We start from the raw sequence: 16,687 nt of genomic DNA on the forward strand, positions 1-16,687 counted from the left end.
AAGGTCTATAAATCTAACTCTTGACCCCTCTCTTTACCTAAAGCTTGGGAAAAAAAATAAATATTTAATTTTTATTTATTTATTTTTACATATTTATTTTTATTTGAATATAGTTGACACACAATGTTACATATGTTTCCGGTGTACAACATAGTGATTTGGTAAGTTTATACATCATGCTATGCTTACCACAAGTGTATCTACCATCTGTCGCCATACATTGCTATTACAGTATCATTGACTGTATTCCTTATGCTATGCCTTTGGTTCCCATGACTTATTCATTCCATAACTGGAAGCCTGGATCTCCCACTCTCCCTCAACCAATACATATTTAATTTTTAGCTATTCAGAGCTTTGGACACATTGTAATATTTATGTTTAATATCCAGTTTTCATTTTCTGAAACTTTGGCTTTTACTTTTCCCAATTATGCTCATTGAAAAATGTATGAATGTGCCTAAATAAGTAGTACTATATGAAAATATAAACCTTGTTCTTCCATATCTTTTACATAGGAAGAGTGAATGAACAGTACCCTAAAAATTCTACAAAGTTACTCTGTGTATTTAATGTAATTAAGACAAACCATTCCACTTCCAAATCTCAAACAGGAGGAGGTCAATCTCATCTTCTCAAATATCTCCATTAACATCCACAGCCTGGAACAACCAGTGAAAACATGGGGAAGGAGGACCAGTGAAGTGTTTATAAGGGTTTGCTCTAGAGAGAGAACCCAATCCAGCAGAAATATTGCATATAGTCAGGACATGCCCTCTTGTTACATCCTTCTAATTTCTCCATGGGAGTCCTACAACATGAGCAGCTTTTTGAGTTCTTTTCTAGTTATTTCTTGCTTTCCATCTCTTCCAGGACTTTCTTACCACACCTCTATTCCAAAAGTCTTTTATTGGCCTCATTTTTTGCAAGTACTCATTTCATAAAACTATTAATTTTTCTGCAGTCATTTTACATGGAGAGACCCCATGGTAGGTCAGTCTGCACAAAGTATAGAAGGAAGAGCTGCAGCCACAGCAGATGTCCATTGTACAGCTGGGTTCCCACATATCAGGCAGCTGGCAGCATGAGCAGGGGCAGTACATCACATCAGCCAACAAGTCCAAGGTGACTGGAGGGGAAGGCAATCATCATGGGTAAATAACTCTGCTTCCACTAGTTCTTTGACTTGACCAAGAGTGGCCACCAAAGGGCACTTGGGTTCTGGGCAGTTGAGGCATTCAACTTGGCCATCTCCGATCTGGATTTGAAAGCAGTCCTTCAGACAGGCTTTGCAGTATGCATGCCTGCACTCCAAAAAGTTCATGCATTACTCATTCACTACCCACCTTCTCACAGAAACAGATATTGCATAGGAGCAATTTACTATTAAATGCGTTTTATCTGCTGAGCTTGACCAGAGTCCAAGATTTTCTGGATCAGACTCAACTACGATTCCACAACCTGCGTGGATCTCATCCACAACTTCTTCTTGTCTACATCAGCACTATCAGGTCCTCCAAAATCTAGCTCTGTGGTAGAGGCTTGAGCCATCCTTCTCTGCACCATTTTCTGAGAACCCCTGTCTTGGGGTCAAAAGAGACAATATTCAGCTAGGGTCTTGTCCTTAAGAAATTGCATCCAGGCAAACAGTACCACGCTGCCATGATGATCTTCCTACAGGTTTTCTAAGTGGTTGCAGGAGTAGATAGCACTCAAAAATACCTTGAAATTTTGTGAAAAGTCCAAATAGATCCTGGTTTCTCCACCTTGGACAGACTCTTGTTTTTTCAAATGCATCTCCATCATTAATACTCACCAGGGCCAGCAATTCACCCTCCTGAGCTTCTGGGTCTTAAGACTACATTTACATCTGAGGAGCTGAGGACAATCTAACACTACAGTCTGCATTTTGGTTCATTTTTGAAAGTTGTTCTTTTGAAAGGAGAACAACTCCTGAAAAATAGTTGGTGTTCATTAATTGCTAGCAATCATCACCATTATCCTTGTTATCCTCACAACAATCCTGGAAGATAGGAATTAACTCCTATCTACCTGTCTTTGTAGAAAATTAGAAAGAATCTACAAGTAAACTATTAGAATTAAAAAAAGGTTTATTAACTTTTCTACATACAAAGTTAACAACAATTGGAAAGTGAAGTTAGATTATCCAGTAGAAACAAAGGGTAGAATGGTGGTTGCCAGGGGCTGTGGGTGGGTAGGGTGAAATGGAGAGACGGTGGGCAAAGGGTACAAACTCCCAGTTATAAGATGAATAAGTTCTGGAGATCTAATGTACAGCATGGTGATTAAAGTTAACAATACAGTATTGCATACTTGAAAGTTACCAAGAGAGTAGACCTTAAATGTTACCACAAAAAAGAAATGGTAACTACATGACATGATGGAGGCATTAGCTAATGCCACAGTGGTAATCATTTTGCAATATATAAGTGTATCAAATCAACACATTATACATCACAAACTTATACAATGTTACATGTTAATTTTATCTCAATAAATCTGGGGGGGGAGGTCATTAGGACTACTTAAGGTATTTTCTACTTTTTTGAGAACAATTATTTAAATAAATGCACCAACACATAAAATTCTGCAAAAAAAGAGAATAAAGGTAAAAGAAAAGACACATTAATAGTGGAATACAAAAACATCAAGTAACTAGGAACAAATCCAAAGAAAGTCAAGATTTCTACATGGGAAACTAAGAAATTGAGATAAATTCAAGAAGAGCAAAACAGATGGAGGACTTCACCTTCTACATGACGTCTATATTCACCAAATTGACCTGTAGATTCAGTGGGATCACAATCAAAACCCCCCATGTATTTTCTCTTTGTGTAAATTCTGATTCAAAGATTTATAGACATAAATGGGCAAAGAAGAACCAAGATAATCTTGAAGAACAAAGTTGTAGGATTTAAATTTTGACATTTTAAGGTTTGTTAGAAAGCCATAGTAATTAGGTGGTATTGAGGCAAAAATAAGCAAGCTAAGGAAATGAAACAGAGTCCAGAAATAGACCTAGTCATCCATAGCTAGTTGATTTCTGAGAAAGTGGCACAACAGAGTAAAGGAGAAAGGATAGTGTTTTCCATAAATGGTGCTTTGGATATCCACATAGAAAAAAATGAAACTTAGCCTCTCACACCAGCCACTAAAATCAATTCCATATGGATTATAGATGTTAATAAGAATGTAAAAACTTCTTACTAAGTTTCTGGAAGGAACCTAGGAGAATATGCTTATGACCTTAGCATAAGTAAAGATTTTTAAACAGGACATAGAATATACTAACTGTAAAGGAAAAGAGACAAATTTGACCTCATTAAAATTAGAAACACTTGATGAACAAAAGTTGTCAATAAGATAGAGAAAAGAAAAGCCATAAAGTTGTGGAAGCTATTTTTATTTATTTTAAAGATTTTATTTATTTATTTTGAGAGAGAGAGCATGCGCATGAGTGGGGAGTTGGGGAGAAGCAGAGGGAGCGGGAGATGCAGACTACCTGCTGAGCAGGGTGACGCGGGGCTCGATCCCAGGACCCTGAGATCATGACCTGAGCTGAAGGCAGACACTTAACCAACTGAGCCACCCAGGCGCCCCCTCCTATTTTTATTTTTGGAACACATAACCAATAAAGATACCGTATCTAGACTATGTAATAATTTCTTAAAAATCATTAAGAAAAATTCAGACCACACTGCAAGAGAAAAGAAAGTCAAAGTCTTGAGCAGACATTTCACAAAACAAAAATATAGCCAAATGACCAATAATCATAAGAAAAAGCTTTCAATCACACTGGTTACTAAAAATGCAAATTAAAACCACAATGAGTTACCATTACACATGAACACCAAAATGGCTAAAATTAATAAAGACTGACAATGGCAAATATTGGTGGGATGTGTTAAAACGGTGTAACCACTTTGGGAAATATTTGCAGCTACAAAAGGTCATCACATGCATATCTAGGACCTATCAATTTCTCCAACAGAAATGCCTATATATGCGCATAAAAAGACATGAGTAAGAATAGTAGTATTCATAGTAGTAACATTCATAAATGACTCTGAACTGGAAAAAATCCAATGCCTACCACCACATGAATCTCACAAACATAATGATGAGCCAGACAAAAAAGCATACTTATGTATGATTTCATTTACATAAAGTTTAAAAACAGGCAAAACCAATTAGGATATCTATGATAGAATTAAATTTGGGAGTGTGGTTAACTTTGGTGAGGGTGTGTGGATAGTGACAGGGTAGGAACAAAATCAGGGCTTCTGAGTTGGAAATTATATCGTATTTCTTGATTTAAGTGGGGGTCACACAGTGTGTTCACCTTGGGATAATTCCTGTGTTGTACACTTCTAATTTGTTCACCTTACTGAAGGTAGTAAAGATACTTCCATAAGATAGTTCATTGAAAATTCTGTGAGCAAATCTGAATGAATGATAGGTATATTGCAGTTCTTTTTTTAAAAAGATTTTTTAAAGGATTTAATTAATTTATTTATTTGAGAGAGAGAGAGAGAGAGCACGAGTGGGGGGGCGGGCAGAGGGAGAGGGAGAAGCAGACTCCCTGACAGGGAGCCAACGTGGGGCTCCCTCCCAGGACCCTGAATCATAACCTGAGCTGAAGGCAGATGCTTAACTGACTGAGCCACCCAGGCATCCCCTAAGATTTTATTTTTAAGTAATCTCTACATCCAACGTGGGGCTCAAACTTACAACCCAGACATCAAGAGTCACATGCTCTACCGACTGAGCCAGCCAGGAGCCCTATGAATGATGGGTACATAAAACAGTAATATTAATAGATAAGATAGTCACATTTTTTTTTTTAAGATTTATTTATTTATTCATTCGACAGAGACAGAGACAGCCAGCGAGAGAGGGAACACAAGCAGGGGGAGTGGGAGAGGAAGAAGCAGGCTCATAGCGGAGGAGCCTGATGTGGGGCTCGATCCCACAACGCCAGGATCACGCCCTGAGCTGAAGGCAGACGCTTAACCGCTGTGCCACCCAGACGCCCCAAGATAGTCACATTTTTCAACATGCCCCAGTAAGGTTCTATTAAGTTCAGTTTCCCTACAATCATTTCTCCTTTAGATACTATTTTGTAGTAGCAGATTCTCCATAAAATTTGCACTGTAGTGTTGATTTCTCTTTGAGCTCTTAATTAATATTCTACATATCCAACAAGCCCAAGAATTATACATAATAAAGCCACAATTAATATTATGATAGGATGATTTTTAAAAAGTAAAAGAATATTGGTTTTAGGTAAAATAGCCCTTGAAAATATCATTTTAGCCATGTATACTTAAAGCAGATTCTTGATTAGCTATGCATAAGAATTCCCCCTTATCAAATTGTTGATTAGTTTTAGTAGCTTGTTTTTCTAACTGCTCTACAATTTGAGAGTTATTCATCAGCTCTCCTCTTAGCTTAACCTGGTTGATACCTAATGTATCATCAACATGTGAGGCTTGGTAGTCTAAAGCTTTCTGTAGAAATTTTTCTTGCATGGTCCAATATGTTTCTTGTGAATATCCATCAATTATGCAAGTTTATTCTTACAAGTTAAACCCCTGCCTACAGAAATAGTCTCATCTTTCCAAGTGTTGTTTCCAATATGATACAATATCTTATATTATTGATTATTCAAGTTTGATTATGAGGTGCTCATTGGAGAGTACATGTAAAACTATTAAATTGAAAACAAGTGGGCTCAGCTTGTTCCAAATCTTGGGGACATAGGCCATTTCTAACATCTGTCAATATCAATAGTAACATTTGAATTATAGTTCCTGTCTTCTGCGTGCCTGTGTCTTTGAATGACAGGCACCCTTGAACACATTTGTTCCACGTTGGTGTGGGAGAAAACTTATATTTTTACACTAGTTACATTTGTTCAGTTTTCAGTAGTTTCAATTGCAAATACCAACTTTCAGTTTTCATATCTATGGTATGATCCACATAAAAATGTGGATCATCAAAACACCTTCCTTTAATCTTTCCACACGCAGTTCCATGCCCAGTATCAGTTGCTCCCAGAAGCAGGTACAAACCTGTAGTTCAGTACAAGTAATTGTTGAATAGCTAGTTGTTCAGTTATACAGGTGAGGGCTTGGGACGATTCTTCAGCAATATTTTGTTGCAACAGGATTTCATTTCAAGCTGTCCAGTTCCCAATTCTTCCTCAATTTCTTTCTAATTTTGCTCCTACTGTTAATCCTGTATTAGACTGTGATTCCATCCTGGTTGCCTTTGAATTACATGTTTCCACAATTGCCCCAAGGTGTTAAGTTGTTGATGAATATTCCTATACTACAAGGGTTTGTGATTCCAGTCCTGGTTCTGATTCTTCCTAACACAGTACTTAATGTCTCTGTTAGTTTGATCATGGTCCTTTTGGCCCCTCTCTAAATATTCTCCAGAATGGTAAAGTCCATTGTGTACAAGTAAAATTGATTCATATCAGCAGCAGTAATACTAAGAAATGCAATTCACTTAATTCTCCTAGGGGCCTTAAATATGGGGACTGAAGCTTGCTAGGTAATAAACAGGATAAACTTATTTTTATGGGATGATATATTTTGGACTTTTTGGAGAAACCAATCACACCATTCAGGTTCAGATATTTTTCCCCTAACCTTTGTATCTATCTTTAGTTTTGTTAAACCAGGCCTCGAAGGCTATAAAAGAAAATGAATAGCTGGAGTCCTGTGAAATATAATGTGAGTATAATTACATTCAGCCTGATTAATTAACAATTCTATCCAATTGGTATATTCAGTACCACAATAGGAGGTGATATTTGAGATTATATTATTTAACATTTGGGTGATATTGATTTCAGTCTGTGGGAAGATTTGAAATTTCCCATTTCCGTTAAATTCAAACCACCCAATCAGTGCATTTGAAGTGTTACAGACAAATAATGGGATTTCTTGAGCCTTAACCCCATATTCAGGGCAATTTTTAGTTGGTACAAAATTCCATGAGGTTGGGATACTTATTTTTAAAAGAAGGAGACATAAAACTATGAGCTCCATGTTTAGTACAAAATAAAATTATTAGAATTATACTGGTCAGTATAACTAAAAGGAAAGTAAGAGCAGTCTGCCTTGCCTCTCTTGCCATCAGTCCATTAGAGACTCTCATGTTTTCATCTTGCGTATTATTTTCAGTTACTGTGTGGAGAATGTAACTTTAAGGTCCTTAATGGGAATTATAACCCATTCAGTCATAGATGCTGGCCTCACATGAAAAGCTGTGTTGCTTCTTCACTTTGATAGTGGTATTAGTTATCAACAACATCTGGAAAGGTCCTCTCCAATAGGACAACAGTCCAGCCAATTGTTAGAATACTTAGATGTAGACTTTGTCTCCTACTCTGCATTGATGACATATCTTCTCAGGGGGAGGCTTCTCTCATCTGGCCACACGATGGCATAATGAGCCTAGGGAAACAAGCAAATTCTTTCTGTCTGATGTACTTTTCATTGTTATCAGGTCAGGGATTAGTTTTAACCCCTAAATTCATTAAACTTCCAAACATTAACTCAAAGGGAGAAATATCATACTTGCTAATGGGAGTTGACTTTAATTTTCATAGAACCAAGGCAAGGCTGTTGATCACCATAAACCAGTGGTTTGATATGTTAGCCAAAGAATTCTTTAGGATAAAGTTCATTCATTCTACTTCTCTGAAGAACTAGGGACGATAAGTAGTGTGTTAAGTTATTGGTATTTGTAAGGTCTTATAGAGCTGCTGATTTACCACAGAAATAGAGTGACTTCATCTTTTGGATTCTAGATGTTCAGGAATTCCAAAGATTGGGATGATATAATTCAGTACGACTGCTCATCATTTGACCACCTACTTTAGACAATGGCAACAGTGCATACTATTACTAAACAGAATTTCTCACCTTCTGATGGCGGAAGCTCTACAATATTCATTCACCCCCAGGTCCTATGTAATGTGGGGCCCAGTGGGGCTTCCTTGATGTAACTTAGCTGTTTCCTGTAAAGAAATGTTCTGACAAACAGCACGTTTGTACTATTTATTGATTGGTCCTTATATAGGAGTGGTATAATTCCAAGACTTCTAGTGAATTCATTTTGTTTGAATGATATTGCTGGTTAGGTGGCATGAAAAGCTATGTATGCACAATTGGGGTACAGGAATAATACCATGGGGTAATCCCCATATTCCTGTGGTGCTTTTCTTAGCTCTCCTTGATTTCTAATTATCCAGTTTGGGGGAGTTGCGTATTTCTGACACTGTGAATAGGAGTCTCTGGATAGAAGTAATAGGGCTTCAATTTCCCCAGCCCAAACCTTAGGAGACATTTTTGTGCAAATTCATTTCCTTCAGATAGCTCATCTCATCCGGTATGAGTTCTACAATGAATTACATAAATCTGTTTGGGAAATTGCAATGACTCTAATAAATTAGCAATTCATTTCCATGTGACATTTTATTCTCGTTGACGTTAGAAAGCTCTATTCTTCCAGATAGTATGTAGGCTTCACACACGTATTTACTGTCAGTAGAGATATTCTCTTTAAGACTGGTGGCTAATTTAAAGCTCATGTAAGAGCTAGAGTGATGCTGCTTGGCTGATTTTATGTTTGTCACCACATAGCCGCCAAAATCTCGTGAGGACTGATATTGCATAATACGCTTTAATATTTACCCGTGGGTTTCTCATAGATGATCCATTAGTGAACTCTATTAAGCCAGCATTGGGAATAGAAACATTAGCTATAGAAGCCTAGGATGAGTATCTTCTCTTAACTGAAGCAGTCATGTTCTACTCATTTTGGATCTGGCAGTTGAACAGCTGGGTTCAAAAAGTTCCACCTGCCTAGAATAACAGCAGTATTAGACAAACTGTGTACCCAATTAAATATTAACTCTCCATTCTCCTCTTCTTTCCCCCTCCCCAGCCCCTGGCAGCCTGTCTCTATGAGTTTGACTCCTCTAATATATAAGTGGGAGCATACAATAATTGTCCTCTTGTGACTGGCTCGATTTGCTTTCCTTAATATCTTCAAGATTCATCCATGTTGTAGCATGTGTCAGAATTTGTATCCTTTTCTAAGGCTGAATAATATTCCATTCTATGTATACATAATATTTTGTTTATCCCACCTTTTGGCTGTTGTAAATAATGCTGCTATGAACATAAGTGTATCAATATCTGTTTGGATCCCTGCTTTCATTTTTTAAAAGTATAGACCCAGAAGTGGAATTGCTGGATCATATGTTAATGCTATGTTTAATTTTTTGAGGAGTCACTGTATTGTTTTCCATAGGGCTGCACCATTTTACATTCCCATCAGCAGTGTACAAAGCTCTAATTTCATCATTGCCAATACTTGTTATTTTCATTTTTTAAAAAATAAAACCATCCTAATGGGTATAAAGTGATATCTTATTGTGGTTTTGATTTGTATTTCCCTAATGATTTGTGATTTTGAGCAACTTTTCACATGCCCTTGTCCATTTGTATATCTTCTTTGGAAAAATGTCTATTCGAGTTCTTTGCCCATTTTTAACCAGGATCTGTTGAACTGGAAGATTTCTGTATATAATCCAGATATTACTACTCTATGCCTTGTTAATATCCTTATCAGATATATGATTTGCCAATATTTTCCCCCATTTCATGGTTTGCCTTTCTAATCTTTAAATAGTGATATTTGATGCACAAAAGTTTTACATTTTGATCATGTCCAACATACTTATTTTTCTACTGTTATCTGTGCTTTTGCTGTCATATCCAAAAAATCATCACCCAATCTAATGTCATAAAGCTTTCTCCCTATGTTTTCTTCTGAGAGTTTTGTAGTTTTAGCTCTTATACTTAAGTGTTTCATCAATTTTCATTAATTTTTGTATATGGTAGAGGGTGGGGCTCCAATTTAATTTTTTTTTGCATGTGAATATCCAGTTTTTCCAACACCATTTATTGAAAAGACTGTTCTTTCCCCATTGAATTGTCTTGACACTCTTGTCAAAAATTACCTAAGCATATATATGAGGGCTATATGTCTGGACTCTCCAGTCTATTCAACTGGTCTATATGTCTGTCTTTACCTTTTTTTTTTTTTTAAAGATTTTATTTATTTATTTGAGAGAGAAAGACAGAGAAAGTGATCCGGGAGGAGAGGGAGAAGCAGCCTCCCTGACCTGAGCTGAAGGCAGACACTTAAGTGACTGAGCCCTATATGTCTGTCTTTATGTTAGTAACACACTGTTTTGTAGCACTGTAGCTTTGTAGCAAGTTCTAAAATCACAAAGTATGAGGCTTCCAACTTTGCTCTTTTTTGAGATTACTTGGCGTTTCAGGGATCCTTAAGATTCCACATGAAATTTAGAATGGATTTTTCTATTTTTGAAAAAACAATTGCTGGGATTTTGATAGAGATTGTACTGAATCTGTAGATCGCTTGGGTAGTACTGACATCTTAAAAATATTAAGTCCATGGACATGGGTGTCTTTCCATTTATTTGTATCTTCTTTAGTTCTTTAGACATAGTTTCTTTCCCTGTTTGGACTTTATTTAAAGTCTTTGTCTAGAAGATCCGAAGTACAGGCTTCCTCTAGAACACTTCCTATTGATTGTTTTAATCCCTGTGTAAGAGTCATACTTCCTTGTTTCTTTGCATGCATGAATGTGTCAGAGTTTTTCAAAGCCCATATGGACATCTATGCCCTAGCCTTTCCTCCCAAGCTGTTTGATTTTTCTATTTTTCCCCCCTCAACCGTTATTTATCTCTGTAGGCAGAGATGTGATGCTTTGTTTTTCCTTTTCAACAATTCCTTGGTGATTCAGGGCCTTTTCTGGTTCCACAGAAATTTAAGAGGCAGCCCACGGAATGGGAGAAAATATTTGCAAATGACACTACAGATAAAAGACTGGTATCCAAGATCTGACTAAAATATATGCCTGTAATTTTTTTTTTTTTTTGACAAATGTCCCCTAATAGGATCTTTAGCAGTCAGTTCGGAGTCAAGTGAAATAAAGTCAAGTCTTTCATGCCAATTTTGCAGGGAGACACCGGATAGATCAAATGATGTGGTGTCTGTTCTGTTCTTTCCAGAACTGAGGATGCAGGCTATTACTTTCAAGGCTACCACTGAGTTTGGGAGTGGGAGATGGTACTGGGGTAAAGTAAAATGCTAGACAGCTCACTGTTTCACTGTGTCAGCCTTTTTTCTTGAATAAGTGCTCTCAGGCAGTTACACATCTTTGATTAATTTTCAAAGTTCTAACAAAGGTGATTCTGACCATTTGACAGTGTTCTCATTGCTTTTATGGAGAGGTGAAATTCTGGCATTCGCAACTCACCATTTTTATTACTGTCCTCTAGATCTTTTACATTTATGGTAATTATTGATATATTAGGGCTTAAGTGTTCCAATTTTTATTATTTGTTTTCTGTTTGTTCCCACCCTTTCTCTTTTCCAAACTTCCTGTGTGTTATTTCAACAATGTTTAGGATTGATCTAGTTTTGCTTACTTTATAGTGGGCTTTTTAAAGTATATTACTTTATACAGTTTTCTTAGTGATTGAAATATACATATGTAACTGATCACAATCTGCTGGCATGAACGTCTGACCATTTCAAGTGAAGTGCAGTAATCTTACTTCCATTTGAGTTTCTTTAGCCTCCGCACTTTAAAAATATAATCATCTGGGCACCTGGGTGGCTCAGTCAGTTGATAGTTCGACTCTTGGTTGTGGCTCAGGTCGTGATCTGAGGGGTCTGGGGCTGAGCCCAACACTGGGCTCCGTGCTCAGCAGAGAGTCTTCTTGAAATTCTTGCTCTCCTTCCCTCTGCCCCTCCCCCACCCTGCTCTCTTCTTTCTCTCTCTAAAATAAATAAATAAATCTTGTTAAAAAATATAATCATCTCTTAGTTTTTTTGACTGCTTCCTTGGCTGTGCAGAAGCTTTTTATCTTGATGAAGTCCCGCAAGTTCGTTTTTTCTTTTGTTTCTCTTGCCTTTGAAGATGTGTCATGAAAAAAGTTGCTGTGGCCTATGTCAAAGAGGTTGCAGCCTATGTTCTCCTCTAGGATTTTGATGGATTCCTGTCTCACACTGAGGTCTTTCATCCATTTGGAGTTTATCTTTGTGTATGGTGTGAGAGAGTGGTCAAGTTTCATTCTTTTGCATGTAGCTGTCCAATTTTCCCAGCACCATTTATTGAAGAGACTAGACTGTCTTTTTTCCACTGGATGTTTTTTCCTGCTTTGTCAAAGATTAGTTGCCCAAAGAGCCAAGGGTCCATTTCTGGGTTCTCTATTCTGCTCCATTGGTCTATGTGTCTGTTTTTGTGCCAGTACCATGCTGTCTTTGTGAGCACAACTTTGTAGTATAGCTTGAAATCCGGCAATGTGATGCCCCCAGCTTTGTTTTTCCTTTTCAACAATTCCTTGGTGATTCGGGGCCTTTTCTGGTTCCACAGAAATTTAAGAAGCAGCCCACGGAATGGGAGAAAATATTTGCAAATGACACTACAGATAAAAGACTGGTATCCAAGATCTACAAAGAACTTCTCAAACTCAATACACAAGAAACAAATCATCAAATCAAAGAATGGGCAGAAGATATGAAGAGACACTTTTCCAATGAAGACATACAAATGACTAACAGACACATGAAAAAATGTTCAAAATCATTAGCCATCAGGGAAATTCAAATCAAAACCACATTGAGATACCACCTTATGCCAGTTAGAATGGCAAAAATTGACAAGGCAAGAAACAACAAATGTTGGCGAGGATGTGGAGAAAGGGGATCCCTCTTACACTGTTGGTGGGAATACAAGTTGGGACAGCCACTGTGGAAAACAGCGTGGAGGTCCCTTAAAAAGTTAAAAATTGAGCTACCCTATGATCCAGCAATTGCACTACTGGGTATCTACCCCAAAGATACAGACGTAGTGAAGAGAAGGGCCATATGCACCCCAATGTTCATAGCAGCATTGTCCACAATAGCTAAATTGTGGAAGGAGCCGAGATGTCCTTCAACAGATGACTGGATTAAGAAGATGTGGTTCATATATACAATGGAATATTACTCAGCCATCAGAAAGAACAATTATCCAACATTTGCAACAACATGGACGGGACTGGAGGAGATTATGCTAAGTGAAATAAGTCAAGCAGAGAAAGACAAGTATCATATGGTTTCACTCATTTATGGAACATAAGAAATAGCAGGAAGATCGGTAGGAGAACGAAGGGAAGAATGAAGGGGAGGGGGTAAACAGAAGGGGGAATGAACCATGAGAGACTATGGACTCTGGGAAACAAACTGAGGGCTTCAGAGGGGAGGGGGGGTGGGGGATTGGGATAGGCCAGTGATGGGTATTAAGGAGGGCACACATTGCATGGTGCACTGGGTGTTATATGCAAATAATGAATCATGGAACATTACATCAAAAACTAAGGATATACTCTATGGTGACTAACATAACATAATAAAAAATTGTTATAAAAATATATATAATCATCTAAACTTTTTTCTCTACATACATTGAACACTATGCCATATGGCATCAAAATTTTTGTTTTAATGGAACACTACATCAAAAACTAAGGATGTACTGTATGGTGACTAACATAACATAATAAGAAAAAAAAATAAAAGTGTTCCAAAAATGTGGCTAAAATTTTTTTGTTTTAAGCATGAAATATGATAGGAAACTATTGAGAATTAGAATAGTTTATTATATTTTCCTCTACTTTTACCCATTTTAATGTTCTTTTTTCCTTTCTAAACTTTCAAGCCTTCTTCTCTTATCATTTCCCTTCTGTTTAGCTATTCTTTCATGGTTGGTTTGCTGTCAGCAATTTCTCTTAGTTTCCCTGTGTCTGAGAATGTCTTTATTTCCTCTTCATTCCTAAGGAATGTTTTTCCAGATATAGACTACAAGGTTGACAGTACATGAGAAATTCTTTTCTTTCAGTACATGAGAAATGTTATGTCTCCTACTTCTGGCCTCCATAGTTTCAGATGAGAAATCGCCTATCGTTCAAATTTGTGATCTACTAAAAGCAGTGAATCATTTATCTTTAGCTGTTTTCACGATTTTTTTGGTACTTAGTTTTCAGAAGTTTTATTATAATGTATCTAGGCATTGATTTCTTTAGGTTTATTCTATTTGGTTTTTTTTTTTTTTTTTTTTTTTTGGCTTCTTAAATCTATAGGTTTATCCCTTTTGCCAGATTTGGGAGTATTTCAGCCATTATTTCTTCACATACATTTCTCAGTCCCACTCTCTCTTTTTTTCCTCTCATCTGGGACTTAGATGATTTGAATATTAGCTCTTTTGTAATTGTCCCACAGGTGCTTGAAACTCCATTTGTTTCTTTCAATCTATTTCCCCTCTGTTGCTCAGATTGGGCAAATTCTACTGACCTTTCCCTCATCACCTGTATCATTTATCATCTCCACTCTACCACTGAATGCCGCTAGTAAATTTTTAAAATTTCAGTAATTGTATTTTTCTTTTCTAATAACCATTCAGTTTTTTTATAGCTTCTATTTTCTTTGCCAAACTTTCCTACGTTTTATGTGCTTCAAAATAATTATTAATTGCTTCTTGAAATATTTTATGATGACTGCTTTAAAATTCTTATCAGAAAATCCCAACATCTGATTAAACTTGGTATCGGTGTCTATTCATTTTCCCCGCCTCTGCCCCTCCCCACCAATTCATGTTGTTATTTTCTTGTTTCTTGGCAAGAGTGATTTTTTTAAAAATTGTGTTCTGGACATTTTGGATATAATATTATGAGACTCTGAATTATTATTCTCCTCTTTCTCCTTTTTCTTCTTAGCAGGCAATCCTCTGCTGAGACATAGCTTGAGGCTGGGCACTTGTATATATTTAGTCTCCCCTTCGGATTATGCTGGCAAAGCAGGGTGGGGGAAAAGCAAAATGCTTACTAGCTCTGACTTACACTATGTTATTCGGTCTCCATTAACGGTGGGTGGAGAAGGAGGCTCAGCTACCCCCCTGGGCTTAGTTGACACTACTTCACAAGAGAATCAAAGCAACTCCTGCTTCTGCCATTCAGGAGATGGAAGATTACCTCCCCATATGTCCCCACCAACATCACCTGGTGAGGAAGTCTGAGCACTGCTTTCATGGGGGGGGGGTGAACACCATGGGTAGGGTGTGAAAACTTTCTGAAACCATGGAGAAAGGAGGGCTGAGATATTTCCATTAGTGTTATTGGAGTACGGTGAGTATTGCCAAGATGGTTTTCTGTTGTTAGACTACCCTTCCCCTAGTCCTTTGACCAGGCATACACTTTTCTTGGAGAGTGTTTCTTTATTCATTTATCTGTTGATGAATGCTTAGGTTGTTTTCATGTCTTGGATATTGTAAACGATGCTGCAATTAACATGGAAGTGCAGTTATCTCTTTGAGATAGTGCTTTCACTTCAGATGTATATCTAGAGGTGGAATTCCTAATCATTTGGAAGTACTATTTTTAATTTAAGGAACCTCCATATAATTTTCCACAGTGGCTGTCCCAGTTTACATTCCTGCCCACAGTGCACAAAGGGTTCACTTTTCTCCACATCCTCACCAGCACTTTTTATTTCTTGTCTTTTTTGGTCAGAGTGACTCTAGCCGGTGTGAGGTGGTATCTCATGGTTTTGATTTGCATTTCCCTGATGATTAGTGATGTTGAGCAACTTTTCATGTACCTGTTGGCCATCTGGAAAAATATCTACTCAGTTTGTTTACCCACTTTTTAATTGGATGATCTGTTCTTTGTTTTTGAGTTGTATGACTTGCTTATATATTTTGGATATTAACCCCTTATCAGATAATGGTTTGCAATATTTTCGCACGTTGTAAGTTGCCTTTTCATTTCTGCTTTGCCTTTAATTCAGTAACTGAAATAGTTACTCTTTCTCTATTTTTCAAGTGTTAGAGTTGCTTATAGTGGGAGGACTAGTCCAGTTCCATTTGCCTTGTTGTGGCAAGATGTAGCAATCCGATCTTAGACTTTTGAAAAGAGCCTTTTCATTCATTTCCAGACATCCATTCAAAAGACTGGATCCCACCCATCCACCTTCCACATGATTCATTGGAGTAAAAAGTCAATGTGCTTTCCTCCAAAAAATCCTTTCATTCTCATTTCTCAAGAGATGAGCACTGAATTCCTCAAACTAAATTTATTATCTTGAACAGTAAATCACTCTCTGATTTTTAGCATTTGATTATGTTTTTGTCTTATCTCTCATTTCTGTTCTTCCACTCACAGGAAGAATGGAAACCCTCAAAGGCATATACTGTCAGACAGATATAATTTCTTTTTTTTAATAAATTTTTATTATGTTATGTTAGTCACCATAGAGTATACCCTTAGTTTTTGATGTAGTGTTCCATGATTCATTATTTGCGTATAACACCCAGAGCACCATGCAATACGTGCCCTCCTTAATACCCATCACCGGCCTATCCCAATCCCCCACCCCCCTCTCCTCTGAAGCCCTCAGTTTGTTTCCCAGAGTCCATAGTCTCTCATGGTTCATTCCCCCTTCTGTTTACCCCCCCTTCATTCTTCCCTTCATTCTCCTACTGATCTTCCTGCTATTTCTTATGTTCCAGA

The 16,687-nt window shown here is 37.3% G+C and overlaps 1 pseudogene; it reads right to left on the reverse strand.

Annotated features, from left to right (window-relative positions):
• Positions 1-578: 578 nt before the first annotated feature.
• On the reverse strand, positions 579-1,864 carry LOC113258263 (E3 ubiquitin-protein ligase RNF14-like; annotated as a pseudogene).
• Between the last annotated feature and the right edge of the window lie 14,823 nt (positions 1,865-16,687).

Source organism: Ursus arctos, unplaced genomic scaffold (assembly GCF_023065955.2).
Source record: "Ursus arctos isolate Adak ecotype North America unplaced genomic scaffold, UrsArc2.0 scaffold_16, whole genome shotgun sequence".
NCBI lineage: Eukaryota > Metazoa > Chordata > Mammalia > Carnivora > Ursidae > Ursus > Ursus arctos.